The 22559-nt window shown below is 40.3% G+C and overlaps 1 protein-coding gene across 3 annotated transcripts in view; it reads left to right on the forward strand.

The window, feature by feature from the left end:
• Window positions 1-22559, forward strand: part of FHIT (fragile histidine triad diadenosine triphosphatase) — a 1529906-nt gene that overhangs the window by 36499 nt on the left and 1470848 nt on the right. For all 3 annotated transcript variants that reach the window (XM_061396522.1, XM_061396521.1, XM_061396520.1), the window contains exon 2: window positions 3550-3598. The gene's annotated coding sequence lies outside the window, so the exon portion shown is untranslated. The remainder of the gene's footprint in view (window positions 1-3549; window positions 3599-22559) is intronic.

Genomic DNA, 22559 nt, shown 5'->3' on the forward strand with positions numbered 1-22559 from the left:
CGCAATTTTGTGCTGGTTTCTATCAAGTATCAACATGACTCAGCCACAGGTATGCATATGTCCCCTCCTCCCTCCCATCTCCTACCCCATCCCACCCCTCAACATTGTAACAGAGCACTGGGTTGAACTCCCTGTGTCACAGAGCAAATTCCCACTGGCTATCTATTTTACATATGGTGGTGTATATATTTCCATGCTACTCTTTTTAGTCATCCCATCCTCTCCTTCCCCTACTGTGTCCACAAGTCTGTTCTCTGTGTCTGCCTCTTCATTGCTGCCCTGACAAGGCAATGGCACTCCACTCCAGTACTCTTGCCTGGAAAATCCTATGGATGGAGGAGCCTGGTGGGCTACAGTGCGTGGGGTTGCTAAGAGTCGGACACGACTGAGCGACTTCAGTTTCACTTTTCACTTTCATGCATTGGAGAAGGAAATGGCAACCCACTCCAGTGTTCTTGCCTGGAGAATCCCAGGGACAGGGGAGCCTGGTGGGCTGCCGTCTATGGGGTCGCACAGAGTCGGACACGACTGAAGTGACTTAGCAGCAGCAGCAGTACCATCCTTCTAGATTCCATACACATGCGTTAATATACAATATTTGTCTTTCTCTTTCTGACTTACTTCACTCTGTACAATAGGCTCTAGGTTCATCCACCTCATTAGGGCTGACTCAAATGCATTCTTTTTATAGTTGAGTAATATTCTGTTATATATATGTACCACAATTTTTTCTTTTAGTTTTTTAAAAACTTTTTTAATTGAAGGATAATTAGTTTATAATATTGTGTTGGTTTCTGCCATACATCAACATGAATCAGCCGTAGGTATACATATGTCTCCTCCCTCTTGTACCTCCCTGCTTCTTGCCTTCCTTTCCCACCCCTCTAAGTTGTCACAGAGCCCCGGTTTGAGTTTTCTGAGTCACATAGCAAATCCCACTGGCCATCTATTTTACATATGGTGATGTATGTTTCCATGCTTCTCTCTCCATTTGCCTCACCCTTTTCTTCCCGCACTGTGTCCATAAGTCTGTTCCCTCTGTCTTCATCTCCATTGCTGCCCTGGAAATAGGTTCGTCAGTGCCATCTTTCTAGATTCCATATTATGCATTAATATATGATATTTGTTTTTCTTTCTGACTTACTTCACTCTATAATAGGCTCTAGGTTCATCCACCTCATTAGAACTGACTCAAATGCCTTGCTTTTCACGGCTGAGGAATATTCCATTGTATATATATACCACAGCTTCTCTATCCATTCATCTGTTGATGAGCATCTTGGTTCCTTCCTTGTCCTAGCTATTATAAAAAGTACTGTGCAATGAATATTGGGGTACGTGTGTCTCTTTTAATTGTGGTTTTTCTTGGGGGTACATGCCCTGTAGTGGGATTGTTAGGGCATTTGGTAGTTCTATTCCTATTATTTTAAGAAATCCCCATACCGTTTTCCATAATGATTGTTATCAATTTACATTCCCCCAACAGCGCAAAAGACTTCCTTTTTCTCCAAATCCTCTCCAGTATTTATTGTTTGTAGATTTTTTTAAATGATAGCCTTTCTGACTGGTGTAAGGTTATACATAACTGTAGTTTTGATTTGCATTTCTCTAATAGTGAACAATATTGAGCATCTTTTCATGTGTTTGTTGACCATCTGTATGTGGAAGGAGAAATTTTGATGTTCTATAGAGGCATCTTATCTCCTGCATTAACAATCTAAAGTTTATATCGTAGCCCCCAATCTGGCCTTGTTCTTTGGTGGTCATGCATCTGCGATGATGGGTTCTATGGTTTGATGGGGGCTGTGAAGAAAAATAGCCCAGTAGGGCCTGAAGCAGTTACTTAGGACACTGAAGGGAAAAAAAAGAAACATGAGAAAACCATGGAGTTGTTGACCGTTCCCAGTTGCTGAACCTTGAGAGACGTTAGGACCTAGACACAAATGAGGGGAATAGGCATATTCTATTTTTTTTTTTTTCAATACAGAGTGATCTCTCTTTTAAAAAAGTATTTATTTAGTTGGCTACACTGGGTCATAGTTCCAGCATGTGGAATCTTTAGTTGCAGCATGCAAACTCTTAACTGTGGCGTGTGGGATCTACTTCCCTGACCAGGGATGGAACCTGTGCCCCCTGCACTGGGAGCTCAGAATCTTAGCAACTAGGTCACCGTTTACTTATTTATTTGTAATAAAAAAAAAATCTCTTTACTTTTTTGGCTGTGGTGGGCCTTTGCTGCTGCATGTGGGCTTTCTCTAGTTGCAGCGAGCAGGGGCTACTCTTTGTCATGTGTAGGCTTCTCATTGTGGTGGCTTCTCTTGTTTCAAAGCACAGGCTGTAGCCGCTCAGGTTTCGGTAGTTGCAGCACATGGACTCGTAGTTGTGGCTCGCAGGCTCTAGAGGGCTGGCTCAGTGGTCGTGTTGCATGGGCTTAGCTGCTCTGCGGCATGTGGGATCTTCCCAGAACAGGGATCGAACTGATATTCGATATTGCAAGGCATGTTCTTAACAATTGCACCACCAGGGAAGCTCCACCATTTATTTTTAATTATGGAACCAACGTATGAGCAATGGTGGGCCATTATAGAATCAGCCCTTGAAAGCTTAAAGTCTTACTCCTGTTTAGCAGCTGTGCTTTACCACCTTTCCTATCATGTTGACTTGTGTGCAGTTAGTGCATTGTTTTGGTCACAGGCAGCTTAATTTAACATGTCTAGATTTGATTTGAAAATGCCAAATGTAGCTTACTTTGTTTTGTGAGTTTCTCTCTACTGAGAGAAGGCTACACTCTTATCTTGAGAAAGGAGGATTGTATGTGTAAGCTTGCACACATATACTCATAGAGGGAAGTGGTGAGGTCTGGTTTGGGAGGGCCATGCACCTTGTATGGCTCAGTGCTAAAGAGTCTGTATGCAATGCCAGAGACGCAGAAGATAGAGGTTCGATCCTTGGGTAGGGAAGATTCCCTGGTGGAGGAAATGGCTACCCACTTCAGTGTTCTTGCTGGAAAAACCCCATGGACACTGGAGCCTGGTGGGCTACAGTCCATGGAGTTGCAAAAAGCCAGACATGACTGAGCAACTAACACATACATCTCATATAAAGGGAAGAGGCTATTCCAAGTAAAACTTCCAGGGAAATGGAAATTGAGTGTGCAGGAAAGATGGTGCTAAATAATACAAAATGCTTGGTCAAATCAAGTGTGCTGCATAATGTTTGATTTGATTTTCATCTCCTCACTTTATAAGGCTTCTGTTGAGAAGTTCACTCCCTTCTGTTAAGGACTTCATACCTCCAAAGGTTAGACTGTAGATTTGGCCAGGTTTGTGTGAGTCAATCCTGGGTGGATGCGTGTGCTGTTTTCAGTTTACAACCTTGTCTCTCATTGGCCTTTTGTGCAGGAGGTATGAGGCACGAATATTATTAGTGGTTTATTTGGCTAGCATCATGTATAATGGCATATGGAAATTCTACTTAGAGACATGGAGAGAAAACGTTTGCTGTTCTACTCGCAGATAACTCAGTGCTTTCGTTTTTATCTCTTTGTAGCTTTGAAGCTCAGCAAAGAAGGGAAATCCATTGAGAACAGTCTGTAAAGGTAAGTGTATTTATTACATGGCCTTGACAAACATTGCCTTTACAACATTGATTTTTCTTTTATTCAGAGATTTAAACACTCGGATTAAAGATATAGCTGACAGGACAACTTCCTTAACCACCTGCTTGTCCTCCCTCACAGGCAAAAGTGCTGAGCAATAGTTAGAAGGGAGAAGGAGGAAATAAAATGATGTGCTGAGGGTGGCCAAATGCAATTGTATGCTTGCTGACTTTTGCTTTCTTCTCAGCAGTTAAGACATTCCAGTGGCACTAAGTTTACTAAGATTAATGCTAGATGGAAAAAGAATGCACTTGTACCACTTCTGGTCAATAGTTAAGTAAAACCAGCTGGCCGAATAAAGCATTTAAGATAAAATGCAAAGTGGCATTTCAATTGGGTTGCATGAGATTTATCATGAAAGTCAGATGTGCTGTTGTGTAGAGGAGCTAGTTTTGTAGAAAGGAGAAAGCCAGCCAGTTTGGTGTAGCTAATTTCGTTCCCCCCGGTCACAGTGGACACTAACTGAGTTACAGGAAATGAACTTCCAAGTTCAAAGCAATGGAGAAAGTACCTACTCAGCCTCCTGTGAAACATTACAATCGAGTTGGTTTTTACATGGAAAAATGTAATTGTTTCCTCTTTCCTAGGTATATTTATAAGCATACTTCTGTACAGCATTATTCTTTGATTCATTGTTTAATTTCTGTTCTGCATGAAGTATTTTAATTTAAAGAATTCATTCTGGGGAATTATAGGGCTGCAGTTTCATCAAGAGTCTTTGGTGGCCAGGGTGAAATATGCCATAATTTTACATTTGTTTTCATCATCAATTATGTTTTTGACAATTACAGGTTTTTTCCTGTCATTTTTATTACAGCAATCATGACCATGACCACTTTAGTTCAAGTTGGAAAAGCCATTTTGATTTACCTTATACTTTAAGTTATTCCTAACTTTGTGACAAATCTACCTCTGGAGCTGATTTTTAAATGTTTATTTTGAGGGCAATTTTACAGGGAAATTGGAGAAAATCCCTTTTGAATAATCAAAACGTGAGCTATAAAAATACTCTTTTGAGGGTTGTTTGCTTTGGGATGACTAAACTCAAATGCATGACAGCTGGTTGGCTTGGGATTTTTCTGTCATGGTTGGCCATCTTAAGATATAGATGATTCTTATTTTCAGCCATGTAACTTACATATCTGTGGACCACTGAGCCACATCTTGGAAAAAAGCTGTATTTGATAGATTTTAGAAATAAATTCTCATAAATTGTTGAAGTTAGTGATGCTGTAGCAGCCTTCAGAACCTTGCGATCTTTAGCTACAGTTAAGGTGCTCTCTTTCTTCCTGGAAAATGTTTTCACAATGGTATAGTTTTATTTCCTCTACTCTCAGTGAAAACCTTTTGTTATTCTGCTATTCTGGAGTCAGGCATAGATTTAGTTCTGGTTTGACTTTCATGAGTTATTGGACCATGTGCAAATTATTCACCTGCTCTGTGTCTCAGTTTCTTAGTTTGTGAAATGGGCATAATAATACTATTTTACTCCTAAAGCGGTTGTGGCGATTAAATGAATTATTATGTGTTGAGGGCTTGGAACAGGTCCTGGTCCATGATAAGGACTCTAGAGCTATTAGCTGCTGCTGCTCTTGTGAATATTACTGTCATCATCATCATCATGTGCATCCTCATGAATTTATTCTTTAGGTGTTTTGAGGTGTCTGTTCTCTTTGGAAGTGTCAGGATAACGTTTTGAAAACTATCATGTTGTTACTAAAGAAGGGTGAATTCTGCTTTGGCTTTAGGAGTGGAGTGAAAAGATAACTTTTGGTTAATAAGACAAGTGAGGCCTCTGTAAGTAAACAGTTGAAGTTTTGTAGACATGAGGGTAATCACTGTCTTTGGCTGTGTGTGGGCAGCTACTAACTAATATAGTCTTAAGAAGCGAGTGATCTCTTGCTGCCTAGTTACATGTAGGCATTTTTGAAGAAAGCCTTGGTAAGTTTAGACGACTTCTTTGCTCCTCCCCCTTTTTGTTTCTGGATGTATTTGTTTTCTCCTTTTAACTACATTTTATTTTCTTTTGACATAATTATACTAATTGGAACTGTACTCAGAGACCTTACTCAGGGCCCTACATTCAGCCTCACGATAGGTGCATGACCACAAGCTTGGGTAAATGGGTGCTTCCTCTCTGGAAGTTGAATCTTGAGCTAAAGGATTCTCCTTTCTCCCAGGGGGCATTCTGCCCTGACAGTACCTCCCATGAGACCACTGTAGCCATTCCCATTTCCTAGCTTCCACTTCTGTCTTGGTCATTGATGGTCTCCCACCCTTATTTTCCAGTCTTTCATGGATTTGCTGAGCCTCAAATTTCCTTCCTGTAATCCTTCTTACATTAGTCATTTGGTTTCTGTTGCTTGCAGTCACAGAACTAAGTGACAGAGTACTTTACACATTAGGGAGTTAAATTTGGAATAAATGGGGCATGATTATAAGTTTACAGTTAAAATACCAGTCACTACTTTCTTCCATCATGTATACAAATCTGAACATTTTACAGTAGATTAGATAAGGTGAAGAGTTCTCAATTATTTCAAAAATGGGCTCTTTTGCTGGACTCTTCACTACTCTTGTATTTGGTAAAAAATAAATCAGTTTTGGCTGTTTATCAAGCTCTCAAAGGATATGTGTGTATGTGGGTGGAGAGTTGGAAGTGAGAAGCAAGGAGGTCATCCTTTCAGTTTCTGGGGCCCAGATCTCTTTGTGACATGGGGATTGTGAAGGGACCGTGATTTCCTTCTACTTATCCCAGCATCCCAAAACAAAACTCTTTAAATATCTTTTTCTACTTTCCTCTGAAATTTTATTCCTCTTTTGAGCACTTCTCTTGCCCTGCTGAACACCTTCTTTTCAATGTTGTGTAAAATGTGATGGAAAACTCAATTACTTAGGTCTCTGACGTTACTTGTGATTCCCGAGAATGGAATGGACAAGTTCGCTCTATTTCCCCCTGAGTCCTGTTTGCTGACTACTCCTGTGTTCTGTGTGGTGCCTGCTACAAATCTGGTTAATGATTTTTTTCACAGGAACATCAATTTTGCACTCCTACTGTGAATAAATAGCATGGCAGCATTGTGTAGTGGAAAGAACCTTAGCTGAAGTGTTAGAAAACATGCTTTCTAGTTTGGGCTCTGCCGCTTGCTAGCTTTATGACTTTGGGAAGAAACCCAACAGTTTTTTTTACAGTCTCAGTTTCCTCACCTGTAAAATAGGATAACCTTTATCCTATCTACTGAATAGGGCTTTTCTCAGGATAACAATATATGTGAAAGTGCTTAGGGAACTAAAGTGCTATGTAATATCCATGAATTATTTTTGTGATTATTATGGTATATATTTATTAAACATTGAAAATTCAAAGGCTTATTTTATGAGACTGAATAGGAAAGTGGGGGGGGGCATAAAAAAGAAAAATAGAAACAAAACTCTGCATAGTGCTTGTGCTGGAATTCTGTCTGTGCCTCTAGCTCTCATTCCTCTGAAAGGCTCTGTGTCCCAGGAGGTTAACTTCTATTGTCAGCATTCCCCAGGCTCCCTTGCTCTCTGGTTTTCCACTGGAGTAGTCCGTGGAAGGCACGGGGTGAAAACCCGAGAATGCAAGGTTGAAATATTGTCCCCTGCCTTCCTTGGAGCACTGGCTGTATTCCTCTAAGGAAGGCCACCAGGGTTCCTGCCTGCAGCTTCAGCTCTTTCCACCATTTGGTAACTGCTCCTTCCGTTTGCCCCTCTAAGTCTGGGGGAGAACAGTTTATTTCTGCTAACCGCCGGCTGCTGGTTGTCTCTTCCCGGGTTCCCTTTACCTTGCCCACACCCTTCATTAAATTCACCCCAGTTACCCCAGGTGAAGGTGCTGTCTTTACCCTGATGTGAACTTGATAGCACAGAGGAACTTCTTTGTATTTCTTTCTGCCACTCTCAATTCAATTCAACAAATGTCTTTCTAGGACTTACAGTATGCCAGGGACATAGTAAATGTTTACTTACTATGAACTGGACATTTTGCTGGTATACTTGGAGGGATTATATCAATCAGTTTTTTAAAAGCAAGTTTTGGTAAATTGAAAAACTATGTTATTCCTAGTATGTAAAAATATCCAGGATTATGTTTATACACATGGTGAATTATCTTTTAAAATCCATTTTTATTTTTATCATAGCAACATGCCCACATCGTTTGGGTAAAACAGCACTAAAAAGCAAATATTGAAAAACCACACCCCCTCCTCTTCTAATTTCCCTAAATTGCAACTTTAACTCTGATACTTCTGGCATTTCTCTATCTGTTTTGAGTAACATGCTTTTACGTTTTTTTCCCTGATATTACAAGTTTAGCAGTAGTTCTTTGACACTTCCACTCCTTTGGTCACTACAGCCTCCTAAAATGATTATATTACAATTTTTTTTGTTTAAATTGATATAATGTTTACATTGTTATGTTATTAGAGTTGGGAGTTGGTGATGGACAGGGAGGCCTGGCGTGCTGCGATTCATGGGGTCACAAAGAATCAGACACGACTGAGTGGCTGAACTGAACTGAACTGATGTCTTCTTTAACATATAACCTTTTGTCTTCTTTGGAATTAACATATGCTTTAAAAACATTGCTTACCTTATGAGGTAGGTAGTAATGGCATTTCTGCTTTATGGTTGTCGAAACTGAGGAAGTCTTAAGTATTTTGCCTAGAGTCACACAGCTATTAAGTGTTAGATTTGGAATTAGACTCCAGCTAGTCTGCCTACTCTGACCAACCTAGACAGCATATTAAAAATCAGAGACATTACTTTGCCAACAAAGGTCCATCTAGTCAAGGCTATGGTTTTTCCAGTGGTCATTTATGGATGTGAGAGTTGGACTGTGAAGAAAGCTGAGTGCCGAAGAATTGATGGTTTTGAACTGTGGTGTTGGAGAAGACTCCTGAGAGTCCCTTGGACTGCAAGGAGATCCAACCAGTCCATCCTAAAGGAGATCAGTCCTGAGTGTTCACTGGAAGGACTGATGCTGAAGCTGAAACTCCAGTACTTTGGCCACCTGATGCGAAGAGTTACTCATTAGAAAAAACCCTGATGCTGGGAGGGATTGGGGGCAGGAGGAGAAGGGGATGACAGAGGATGAGATGGCTGGATGGCATCACCAACTCGATGGACATGGGTTTGGGTAGACTCTGTGAGTTGGTGATGGACAGGGAGGCCTGGTGTGCTGCGATTCATGGGGTCTCAAAGACTTGGACACAACTAAGCGACTGAACTGAACTGAACTGAACTGAGTCTGCCTACAAAGCCTGCTTTCCTAATCATGACATTATTTACAAACACTGTCAGGTCAGCTGTTATCCTAATGGCTACATGAAAAAATAAACAAGAAAACCCCCCCACCCCAAACCAATAAAATCAGACTTGAGTTCTATCTTCCAAGATTCAGAATCAGTAGTTCTGGGGAGGGGATCAAGAATCTGTATTTTTAAAATACAGATTCCATTTGATTGCATTGATCAGGTTTTGAGAACTTCAGTTGTATAATCCTACCATTATCGTAATCACCTTCATTACCATCATGATCGTCAACATCACCATCCCCACCAGCATCACCACCACCTCCATCAGCAGCAACAAATGACAGTTTTGCACAGTGCTCTCAGGAGCTGAGTAGAAATTCTGTATCCAAAAAAGCAGCTTCTTTTTGACCTCTGAGGTGAGATCACACTGGTGGGTGATTCAGGTAACAGTTTATCCAGTCATTTTTAAGTTTGGCAAGTGCTCTGGGAGGAACTGTGCCCATAGAAGTGGACAGGGTAATTTTTTTCAGCTCAGCTGTTTGTTGCTTTATCTGTTATAATGGCCATGAGAATATTGTACCTGTACTTAACCCTGACCTTAAAGGGACTCCTTTTTTTTTTTTTTCCTGAGAGTTCCCAACGGTGACATCTGGAGAAATACAAAGCTCAAATAAAGGAGAATTTTTTATGTCTTTGTTCTGTTTGATTTCCATGCTCCCCATCTCCCTGATGCTTGTGGCATTTCTTGTTTATCTGGCAGGAGAGAAGCAGTAAAATTCTGCCTGGGGTTTTCTCATCCCTAGGTGTGAAATTATTTCAGAACTATAATAATAATACTTTGCATTTCTACAGTTCTTTATTTGAAGATCTAAAAGTGTTAATAGAGCTTCCCAGCACCCTCTGAAGTAGGTAAGTATTATTAGAGAAGATTTTCTCCAAGAACATTTTCACTTCATATCCCATGTGTAACTTGAAAATGCTTTTGTGTTATTTGGGAATCTCAAACCATATAAAGTGCCTTGCATCTAGGGCACTTCTTTTCTCTATATTTAATTTTCATTAATTCCCGGCACACTGAGGGAAATATAGTCATTTCTCATGAGTGGGTGTGGCATTATTTAGAGAAAATTAAAATAATTCTTTTATTAAAATAAAAATAAAATCAAAATCAAATTAAAATTAAAATTCTTTTATTGCCTTGTATTTGGACATTTTGAAAATGTTCTGTAGTATTCATCAGCTATGGAACTGTCTATGTCACAGTTAATTTTCCTTTTTTAAGGTAGCAGGACTTGTAATACATTGAACTTGGCCTGATAGAATGGTGTCCTTTGAGAGCTCATGACATGTCAAGCCAGTTAAAAATACAAACCTAGTTTGCATTCTGAGTTAAAGGTTTAATTTTGAAAAATTGTTTTGAATGTTACATGCATGAATTTTAATCAGTAGTGTTTAGGGTTTCGGCTCACTTAGTGTCATTGATGCAGAAGTGCTGCATGTCTGCCCTTGCATAGAACAGTCAGGAAAAGCCCTTCTAATTCTTGTCCACACCGGGCACCGTGGGAAGCTCTTTCTGTGCAGTATCAGGTGACCCTGCTGTCAGTGCAAAGGCCACAGGCACAGGATCTTTCACTGTGTCTTCAGGGCTTCAGTATTTATTTTCCCAGCATCCTCTCACAATTCCCACTGAAAGGTCTTATCACTTCTCTAGACTTTCTGTTAGGAAACAGGGTACCAACCTTCACAACTTGAAGGAACTGGAAAAACCTCTAACCTCTCCTCAGTCTTGAGAAAGTCTGATTTTCTGGAAATAAGATCAAAGGAAACAGAACAGTTTAAATGAAATAGAACAATCGAAATTTGTCTTTATCCCTGTCTTTTCTGCTGGTATCTAGCACCATGAATTTAGGCTTTTGGGGAAAAAACAAACAAACAAACAAAAAACTAGTGAAGGTTGGAGTTTTAAAGGTTGGAGAATACTTCTAGTGCTTTCTGCTTTTGGACATGCCCCCAGTGCAGAATGCAAAGTCTGCCGAGGTTCTTGAGATGAGAAAGGGAAGGATATACACAGGAGGGATAACAAAATGCGCAAATTGATCTCTTTAAATTATGCTGCCCCAAATTTGCCACTGAGACAAGGTGATGCGTCAGCATTTGCGGAGTGCTTTATGACTCTCATGATGGAGAGAGTGTGTCGGAGGATCACGGGGTTAATACTTTCCCTGGCATCTCAGTTGTCTTCCTTTTGGGGAAAAGTTCACTTAAGACCCATCATCTGAAGATTTGGAGGGATATGGGCAGAATTATGAATCTCTAGACTATTTTCTCCAGAGGCATTTGCTCAAAGGAGGTCACATTAATTTGCTGCTAATTATATGAAGCTAGATTTATCGGTGAAGATGGTTTTGGCAGCAAATAATCAAAAAGTCTACTCAAAAGGGTTTAAACAATAAGGGAATTAAAAAAAAGAAGCTAACTACACTCTCCATGTCTACCTGCTGAGCCCCATGGATGTCATGATTGATGGAAAGGCATTACAGAACGCTGACTCTGAGTGTTTGGAATCCAACCTCAATCCACTTTTCCCTGGTGCCAAGCAACTGGGGACCCACCAGGGTGCCTTTGATGGTTGTCACTGTGCAGTAGAGGAAGGATTTCGAGCACTTGGCTATTGACAGATTGCTGAGCATTGTCAGTTATTTTGTGAACCTCTCTACTCAGTTACATTTGAACACAAAATAAAACCCATCAGAATAAAGAAAATGAATTTTCTCAAGGAGCTAAACATCCTGAGGGAGGCAGTTTCAGGTTTTGTTAATTCAGCAGCTCAACAATGTCCTTAAAGCCTTCATTTCATGCTTTATTTTTTTCCTCTGCTGTCTTCAGTGCACTGACTTGGTCCTCAGACTAGCTGCCCTCATGGTTCTAATATGGCTGCTTCATTCTGGGGAGCTATCCCCCATACAAGTAGCATCCACTGGTATAAGAGACTGTCTGTTCTTATAAAGGACTGTCGGTCCTTTTTAAATGCAAGGGCCCTTTTTGGTAACCGCTCCAGCGGGCTTCTCCTTGGGTTGCATTTGGCTGACTGCAGCTTTACCTGCTTCTTCCGAAGTCAGACACTGGCACGTGGGATGGGATTACCTTGATTGCCTTAGATTGGTGCTTTCCAATCTAAGTTTGTTCATGTCATGGTACACATAGAAAATGATAACATTTGGTCAGAACATTAAGTAAACGGAATAGGCTGCTTACAGCTGGAGGTGACTGGGTGTGTGTAGGGGTGTGTGTGTGTGTGTGTGTGTGTGTGTGTGTGTGTGTGTTGAGGGTGTGGGTGGGGATTCTGGCTGACCTGACTTCTCCTGACTGGCTGCCCTAGGGACTAAAGGGGTGGATATCTGAATAGCTATAACCCATTTTCTGGTTTCAACTAATCAGGATTTACTCCTGAGTGGGATAATCTCATTTTGCTTAGGCACTTGGCTTTGTGGAGATATGACACCCCAATAAATAAAATTGGGGTTTTACCTGTAAGGTAGAAGAGGGGATGCTGTTCAATAGACCCTCAGCTATGTCTGCTGTGTGTTTCCTGTCTTTGCATATATACCTAATGCCCTTCTTTATTGCCTTGTTGAGAAAGGACCAAATCTTCCAAATTTTAAGTGCTCAGGAATTATTTGTATATCAAATGAATGAATATGTACTTGTGTATGAGACTAAGCTATGCACTCAATGCCACTGACTTCCTGTGGTGTGCCAGGAATGTGCCTTATGAAGTGTAAGAAACATGGTCCCTGCTGATGAGTTTACACCCTAGGGAGGGAGACCGAGCATAACTATTAAACAAACAATGCATGCATTATTAAAAATTATGTTAAGTCCTATACAGGAAACAACAGAAGGCAAAACAGAGCAAACCTCCTCCTATGGCGTGATCTGGGAGGGGTTCTTTGAATTAATGACATTTTAGTTAAGACCTGAAAGAAGAATAAGGGGATGTATATGTATGTGTGTGTGTGTGTGTGTGTGACAATCAGTCATGCAGAATGGGAAAAGAGGGTTTATAGTTTTGATCCTTGTAACTATGTCTTAGGTGTCATTTGTTTTCAAGAAACAAAGAAAGAAAGTGAAGTTGCTTAGTATTGTCTGAGTCGTTGCGACCCCATGGACTGTAGCCTATCATGCTCCTCTGTCCATGGGATTTTCCAGGTAAGAATACTGGAGAGGGTTGCCTTTTCCTTCTCCAGGAGATCTTCCTGACCCAGGGATTGAACCAGGGTCTCCCACATTATAGGCAGATGCTTTACCATCTGAGTTACCAGGGAAGTTTCAAGAAACAAAGCAAACAGCAAAAAACCCCCAAAACAATGAAAGATAGGACCCTTGCTATAAAACCGCAGGACAGCTTAATGATTTGAGGGCAGGCTGGACTGAGGGCTTCCTGAGGCAATGGACCAGGAAGTGCTTGACCCTCAAGAGTTAACAGGAGCAGGACAGATAAATGGATAAACATGTTTGCTCCATCTTGAGTGTCAGTGTCTCTATCCTAAAGCACAGTGACTGTCTGGGGAACTGCATAGCCTCTCTTCTCTGCTTCTCCCTGTGTACTGGCTGGTCCCCTGCATAGTCCCATCCACTCTGATTGCCCCTACAGCTCCCTCTGCCCCATTCAAGAGGGTGGTAGAGACTTGCTGGAGTTACAACATCCCAGTTCCTCTTTCCTGGGAGAGTATCTGAATGGTTTGCTGAGGTCAGATGCCCACCTTTGATGGAGTCCCCTCAGTTCTGGGCACAAGGTCACCTGACTGCCTACTTAGTTCTACTTTGTCCTATTCAGTGGGATTAGGAGAGATTTTCCGAGAAGGTGGAATATAGAGCAGGTGAATCGATTAACACTCCTGTTAAATGCTGCTTTTTAGGTTCTCCAATTATAATACCACTTGTAGACTCCCGATGATGTAAATAACTTAGTTACTAGCTGAGTAATATACCTGAGCGCTGATGCCTACTGCAGAGTACTGCATACAGCACATACTTAAGAAGTAGTGGGCTGGTCAAAATTTCATTCAAGTTTTCATGTAATATGGAAAACCTGAGAACTTTTTGGCCAACCCAATAGTTCAGTTCAGTTCAATTCAGTCGCTCAGTCATGTCTGACTCTTTGCAACCCCATGGACCACAGGTGCCAGGCCTCCCTGTTCATCACCAACTCCTGGAGTTTACCCAAACTCATGTCCATTGAGTCAGTGATACCACCAAACCATTTCATGCTCTGTCGTCCCCTTCTCCTCCTGCCTTCAATCTTTTCCAGCATCAGGGTCTTTTCAAATGAGTCAGCTCTTTGCATCAGGTGGCCAAAGTATTGGAGTTTTAGCTTCAGCATCATTCCTTCCAATGAACACCCAGGACTGATCTCCTTTAGGATGGACTGGTTGGATCTCCTTGCAGTCCAAGGGACTCTCAAGAGTCTTCAATACCACAGTTCAAAAGAATCAATTCTTCGGCGCTCAGCTTTCTTTATAGTCCAACTCTCAGATCCATACATGACTACTGGAAAAACCATAGCCTTGACTAGACGGACCTTTGTTGACAAAGTAATGTCTCTGCTTTTTAATATGCTGTCTACGTTGGTCATAACTTTCTTTACAAGGAGTAAGTGTCTTTTAATCTCATGGCTGCAGTCACCATCTGCAGTGATTTTGGAGCCCAAAAAATAAAGTCTGACACTGTTTCAACCTGTTTCCCCATCTATTTCCCATGAAGTGATGGGACTGGATATCATGATCTTAAGTTTTCTGAATGTTGAGCTTTAAGCCAACATTTTCACTCTCCTCTTTCACTTTCATCAAGAGGCTTTTTAGTTCCTCTTCGCTTTCTGCCATAAGGGTGGGGTTGCCTGCATATCTGAGGTTATTGATATTTCTCCTAGCAATCTTGATTCCAGCTGGTGCTTCATCCAGTCCAGCATTTATCATGATGTACTCTGCATATAAGTTAAATAAGCAGGGTGACAATATACAGCCTTGACGTACTCCTTTCCCTATTTGGAACCAGCCTGTTGTTCTATGTCCAGTTCTAACTGTAGCTTCTTGACCTGCATACAGATTTCTCAAGAGGCGGGCCAGGTGGTCTGGTATTCCTATCTCTTGAAGAATTTTCCACAGTTTATTATCATCCACACAGTCAAAGGCTTTGGCATAGTCAATACAGCAGAAACAGATATTTTTCTGGAACTCTTGCTTTTTCTATGATCCAGTGGATGTTGGCAATTTGATCTCTGGTTCCTCTCCCTTTTCTAAAACCAGCTTGAACATCTGGAAGTTCATGGTTCACATACTGCTGAAGCCTGGCTTGGAGAATTTTGAGCATTACTGTACTGGCGTGTGAGATGAGTGCAATTGTGTGGTAGTTTGAGCATTCTTTGGCATTGCCTTTCTTTGGGATTGGAATGAAAACTGACCTTTTCTAGCCCTGTGGCCACTGCTGAGTTTTCCAAATGTGCTGGCATATTGAGTGCAGCATTTTCACAGCATCATCTTCCAGGATTTGAAATAGCTCAACTGGAATTCCATCACCTCCACTAGCTTTGTTCGTAGTGATGCTTTCTAAGGCCCACTTGACTTCGCATTCCAGGATGTCTGGCTCTAGGTGAGTGATCACACCATTGTGATTACCTGGGTTGTGAAGATCTTTTTTGTACAGTTCTTCTGTATATTCTTGCCACCTCTTCTTAATATCTTCTGCTTCTGTTAGGTCCATACCATTTCTGTCCTTTTCGAGCCCATCTTTGAATGAAATGTTCCCTTGGTATCTCTAATTTTCTTAAGGAGATCTCTAGTCTTTCCCAGTCTATTGTTTCCCTTCATTTGCACTGATCACCGAGGAAGGCTTTCTTATGTCTCCTTGCTATTCTTTGGAACTCTACATTCACATGGTAACCCGATAGTTAGCAGTAGTGATAATATATATGAGAGCTTTTTCTCAATGGTGTAAGCCAATTATATTATTTTAATGAGAATGCTTCTTTGTTTTGTGAATAAAAAACACTTTTTAGAATGCCAATCTGTATCTTACCCCCCTCCCCAGTTTTATTTAAAAATAATTGACAACAGATAAGTTTAAGGCATAAAGCAGGATGGTTTGATGTACATATATTTTGAAATGATTATCACAATAGGTTCAGTAACACATATCTTCGCAATAAAAAGAAAAAATTCTCCTTTTGATGTGAAATTTAAGATTTACTCTCTTAATTTTCCTGTGTATTGTACAGCAGTGTTATCTGTGTTCCTCATGTTGTACATTGTATCTCTAGTACTAACTTATAACTGGAAGTTTGTACCTTTGACCATCATCCTCCAATTCCTCCTCTCCCCTAATCTGTCACCCCTAATAGTCACAAGTCCGGTCCCTATTTCTATGAGTTTTATTTTTTTTAAGATTGCACATATAAGTGAAATCATACAGCATTTTTATTTCTCTCTCTGACTTATTTCATTAGCAATAATGCCTTCAAGGTCTATCCATGGTGTTGCAAATGGTAGGATTTTCTATTTTTTTATGACTGAATAATATTTTATTGTATAAATATACCATATATCCATGGGTGGGCACTTAAATTGTTACCATGTCTTGGGTATTATAAATAATGCTGGTATGAAAATGAGGGTGAAGATATATTTTCAAGTTAGTATTTTTGTTTCCTTTGGATATATTTCTAAAAGTAATATTCCTGCATCATAGTAGGTCAATTTTAATTTTTTTTCAGGCTTCTTCATACTGTTTTGTATAATGGTTATACCAATTTCAAATCCAACCAATAGTACCCAAGTATACCCTTTTTTTCTACATGCATGTCAGCATGTGTTATTGTTCATCTTTTTGACAATGTCCATTCTAACATGTGTGAGGTGATGTCTTGTGGTTTTAATTTGCATTTTCCTAATGACTAGTAATGGCACCCCACTCCAGTACTCTTGCCTGGAAAATCCCATGGACGGAGGAGCCTGGTAAGCTGCAGTCCATGGGGTCACGAAGAGTCAGACACCTCTGAGCGATTTCACTTTCACTTTTCACTTTCATGCATTGGAGAAGGAAATGGCAACCCACTCCAGTGTTCTTGCCTGGAGAATCCCAGGGACAGGGGAGCCTGGTGGGCTGCCGTCTATGGGGTCGCACAGAGTCGGACACGACTAAAGCAACTTAGCAGCAGCAGCGATGACTAGTAATGCCATACATCTTTTCAAGTACCCATTGGCCTTTTGTATATCTTCTTTGGAGAAATATCTGTTCAGTTCCTTTGCCCATTTTTTAATTGGTTTGTTTGACTTTTTGCAATTGAATTATATGAACTCTTTTATATATTTTGAATATTAAACCTAAGCAGATATATGGTTTGTGAATAGTTTTTCCCATTCAGTAGGTTGTCTTTCCTTTTCTTGATGGTTTCTTTTGCTGGGCAGAAACATTTTTGTTTGATGTATTCTTACTTGCTTATTTTTTATTTTGTTGCTTATACGTTAGGTTTCATATCTAAAAAAATCGTTAATACAACCCATGTCAAGGAGTTTTGTTCTTATATTTTCTTCTAGCAGTTTCATTATTTCAGGTTTTATATCTAAGTCTTAAGTCCATTTTGAGTTGACTTTTGTGGATTGTATAAGATATGGGTTCAGTTTCATTCTTATACATGTGCATTATCCTGGCAGCATTTATTGAAGAGACTGTCTTTTCCATTGATTATTTTTGGCTCCCTTGTCAAATATCAATATTAGTTTTCCATATATGCTTGGATTTATTTCTAGGCTCTCAATTCTTCTCCATTGGTCTACTTTTATGGCCAATACCATAAAAACAACTGTTTTAATAACTTTAGCTATATAGTATAGCTTGAAATCAGGAAGAAATTTGCTGTGTGGCAGCAATTATTTACATAGCGTTTACATTGTATTAGGTATTTTACATAATCTAGAATTGATTTAAAGTATCAATACATGGGAAGATGTGTGTAGGTAATATGCAAATACTATGCCATTTTATTAACCCATTTTACACTGGGTTATTTTTATTTATGCCAAAGAATTGATGCTTTTGGACTGTGATGTTGGAGAAGATTCTTGAGAGTTCCTTGTACTGCAAGGAGATCCAACCAGTCCATCCTGAAGGAAATCAGTCTTGAATATTCATTGGAAGGACTGATGTTGAAGCTGAAACTCCAATACTTTGGCTACCTGATGTGAAGAACTGACTCATTTGAAAAGACCCTGATGCTGGGAAAGATTGAAGGCAGGCGGATAAGGGGACGACAGAGGATGAGATGGTTGGATGGCATCACTGACTCATGGACATGAGTTTGGGTAAACTCTGGGAGTTGGTGATGGATGGGGAGGCCTGGCATGCTGCAGTCCATGGGGTCGCAAAGAGTTGGACACGACTGAGTGACTGAACTGAAGCCATTTTATATAAGGAACTTCAGTGTCCTTGGATTTTAATATCCTTGCAAGTGTCCTGAACACAATTCCTTGTGGATACTGAGGGACAGCTGTATAACTATCTCTGTTTTGTTTGGCTTTTTTATAGTTAACAGTTTCTTGAAATGTTTTTTCTGTTTTTTTTCCCCCCACTCTTAGTCTATGCATGTTTTAAAGGCTAAAGTGAGCCTCTTGAAAACATCATATTGTTAGATCTTGTTTTTTTATCCATTCAGCCATTCTGTGTCTTTTAACTGGAGAATTTAATTCACTTATGTTTAAAGTAATTGTTGATAAGTAAGGACATATTTGCCTGGGGTAACAGGCAAATTAGGCCTTGGAATACGGAATGAAGCAGGGCAAAGGCTAATAGAGTTTTGCCAAGAGAATGCACTGGTCATAGCAAAGACCCTCTTCCAACAACACAAGAGAAAACTCTACACATGGACATCACCAAATGGTCAACACCAAAATCAGACTGATTATATTCTTTGTAGCCAAAGATGGAGAAGCTCTATACAGTCAACAAAAACAAGACCAGGAGCTGACTGTGGCTCAGATCATGAACTCCTTCTTGCCAAATTCAGACTTAAATTGAAGAAAGTAGGGAAAATCACTAGACCATTCAGGTATGACCTAAATCAAATCATTATGATTATACAGTGGAAGTAGAAGATTTAAGGGCCTAGATCTGATAGACAGAGTGCCTGATGAACTATGGATGGAGGTTCGTGACACTGTACAGGAGACAGGGATCAAGACCATCTCCATGGAAAAGAAATGCAAAAAAGCAAAATGGCTGTCTGAGGAGGCCTTACAAATAGCTGTGAAAAGAAGAGAAGCGAAAAGCAAAGGAGAAAAGGAAAGATACAAGCATCTGAATGCAGAGTTCCAAAGAATAGCAAGGAGACATAAGAAAGCCTTCCTCAGTGATCAATGCAAAGAAATAGAGGAAAACAACAGAATGGGAAAGACTAGAGATCTCTTCAAGAAAATTAGAGATACCAAGGGAACATTTCATTCAAAGATGGGCTCAATAAAGGACAGAAATGGTATGGACCTAACAGAAGCAGAAGATATTAAGAAGAGGTGGCAGGAATACACAGAACTGGACAAAAAAGATCTTCATGACCTAGATAATCACGATGGTGTGATCACTCACCTAGAGCCAGACATCTTGGAATGTGAAGTCAGGTGGGCCTTAGAAAGCATCACTACGAACAAAGCTAGTGGAGGTGATGGAATTCCAGTTGAGCTATTTCAAATCCTGGAAGATGATGCTGTGAAAATGCTGCACTCAATATGCCAGCACATTTGGAAAACTCAACAGTGGCCACAGGACTGGAAAAGGTCAGTTTTCATTCCAATCCCAAAGAAAGGCAATGCCAAAGAATGCTCAAACTACCACACAGTTGCACTTATCTCACACTCTAGTAAAATAATGCTCAAAATTCTCCAAGCCAGGCTTTAGCAGTATGTGAACCATGAACTTCCAGATGTTCAAGCTGGTTTTAGAAAAGGCAGAGGAACCAGAGATCAAATTGCCAACATCCACTGGATCATAGAAAAAGCAAGAGAGTTCCAGAAAATCATCTATTTCTGCTTTATTGACTATGCCAAAGCCTTTGACTGTGTGGATCACAATAAACTGTGGAGAATTCTTCAAGAGATGGGAATACCAGACCTCTTGAGAAATCTGTATGCAGGTCAGGAAACAATAGTTAGAACTGGACATGGAACAACAGACTGGTTCCAAATAGGAAAAGGAATACGTCAAGGCTGTCTATTGTCACCCTGCTTATTTAACTTATATGCAGAGTACATCATGAGAAACGTGGGGCTCGAAGAAGCGCAAGCTGGAATCAGGATTGCCAGGAGAAATATCAATAACCTCAGATATGCAGATGACACCCACCCTTATGGCAGAAAGCGAAGAGGAACTAAAAAGCCTGTTGATGAAAGTGAAAGAGGAGAGTGAAAAAGTTGGCTTAAAGCTCAACAGTCAGAAAACTAAGATCATGGCATCTGGTCCCATCAGTTCATGGGAAATAGATGGGTAAACAGTAACAGACTTTACTTTTTTGGGCTCCCAAATCACTGCAGATGGTGATTGCAGCCATGAGATTAAAAGATGCTACTCCTTGGAAGGAAAGTTATGACCAACCTAGATAGCATATTGAAAAGTGGAGACATTACTTTGCCAACAAAGGGCCATCTAGTTAAGGCTATGGTTTTTTCAGTGGTCATGTATGGATGTGAGAGTTGGACTGTGAAGAAAGCTGAGCACTGAAGAATTGATGCTTTTGAACTGTGGTGTTGGAGAAGACTCTTGAGAGTCCCTTGGACTGTAAGGAGATCTAACCAGTCCATTCTAAAGGAAATCTGTCCTGGGTTTTCATTGGAAGGACTGATGCTAAAGCTGAAACTCCAATACTTTGGCCACCTCATGTGAAGAGTTGACTCATTAGAAAAGACCCTGATGCTGGGAGAGATTGAGGGCAGGAGGAGAAGGGGACGACAGAGGATGAGATGGCTGGATGGCATCACTGACTCGATGGACATGAGTTTGAGTGAACTCCAGGAGTTGGTGATGGACAGGGAGGCCTGGCATGCTGCGATTCACGGGGTCGCAAAGAGTTGGATACGACTGCGTGACTGAATTGAAGGCCCTATTGCCATTTTGTTCATTGTTTTCTGGTTGGTTTGTAGATTCATTTTTCCTTCTTTGTTATTCTGATTTTTTTTAAATCTTTAGTGTCTTTTGATATCAGTATGTTTTAAGTTCTTTATTGTGTTCCTTTTTGTGATTATTAAAGGATTTTCCCTTGTGACTACCTTGAGGCTTAGATAAAATATCTTAAACTTATAGCACCCTATTTTAAACTGATAACATTTTAACCTGAGTGGAATTCATAAACTTTACACTTTTACTTCTCTTCGCCTTCACATTTTGTATACTAACTAATAACAGCATATTATGCTTTTGGTTATTTTTACTGCCTTAAAGAAAAACTTTTAAATTAAGATTTTTAAATGAATTATGCACCACTATCACTTACAGAATCTGTGACTGTATACTTATCATCACCAGTGAGATTCATACTACCTTTTTTTGTTTTTATTATGTTAATTAGCATTCTTTTACTTGCACTCAATGAATTCCATTTAGCATTTCTTGTAAGGCAGGTTTAGTGGTAATGAACTTTTATTTGTTAGGAAGTGTTTATCTCTCCTTTGTGAAGGACAGCTTCACTGGACATAGAATTCCTGGTTGACAATTATTTTCTTTCAATATTTTGATTTTGTGATCCCATTGTTTTTGTTGTCTAAAAATTTCTGTTGATAAATCTGCCCATAATCTTTTGAAAGTTCCTTTGTATGTAACTTCTCTCTTTTATCTTGCAATTTTTAAATTATTCTGTTGGTGTTATATTTATTTGGTTTTCTTGATCCTTAATTCTTTATGTCAGTATCTGCTTATTTGAGTAATCAGACTCCTTTTCTGGACTTTACAGGCTTGCTTTGGCACAGACGGTTTTTCACCAGTCAGCTCCATTTGGGTTTCTGAGTATGTCTGCAAGTGATGTCCTTGGGCAGTTGGGACCTACTGTTATGATCTGTTTTGGGGCAGGGCAACTGTTTGACCTCTGAGGATGGGAATGGGGATGAGCTGAGAACAACTGGTTGAGAACAGTTGGATAGGACTGCTGGCTTAGTTTCTTACCCAAGTGAGGCTATCTGCTCGTCTCCACTGTTGCCTGGATTCACTGGTCAGGCTTACTAGATTGATGGTTGGCACAACTATTGAATAGATGTGCCCTAATTTACAAGGCTGTGAATTAGCTTCCTTGCTCTGGAGGGTAGCAGGATAGGACCCAGTGCCTATACAGCTCATTGTTTGGGGATCTGAATCAGTCCAGAGTGTGAAATATAGCCTTGGTCAGATTAAGCCCCCAGTTTTGCTCTGCAGATGGAGGGGTGCCATGGGCTGTGCTAACACCAGTATTTGTGGGGCTACGAATGGGCTCTGCATCTTCCTGTGTGCTCTGGGTAGATTCCCTGATTGGAGAGGCTAATGGCCGTGTTCAGCAAGGAGCAGAGCTATGAATCAGAGTTCCTGCCTGGGTGCAGTGGGGGAAGCAGCTCTAAAGC

This window comes from Bos javanicus, chromosome 22, assembly GCF_032452875.1.
Source record: "Bos javanicus breed banteng chromosome 22, ARS-OSU_banteng_1.0, whole genome shotgun sequence".
In the NCBI taxonomy this organism is placed as follows: Eukaryota; Metazoa; Chordata; class Mammalia; order Artiodactyla; family Bovidae; genus Bos; species Bos javanicus.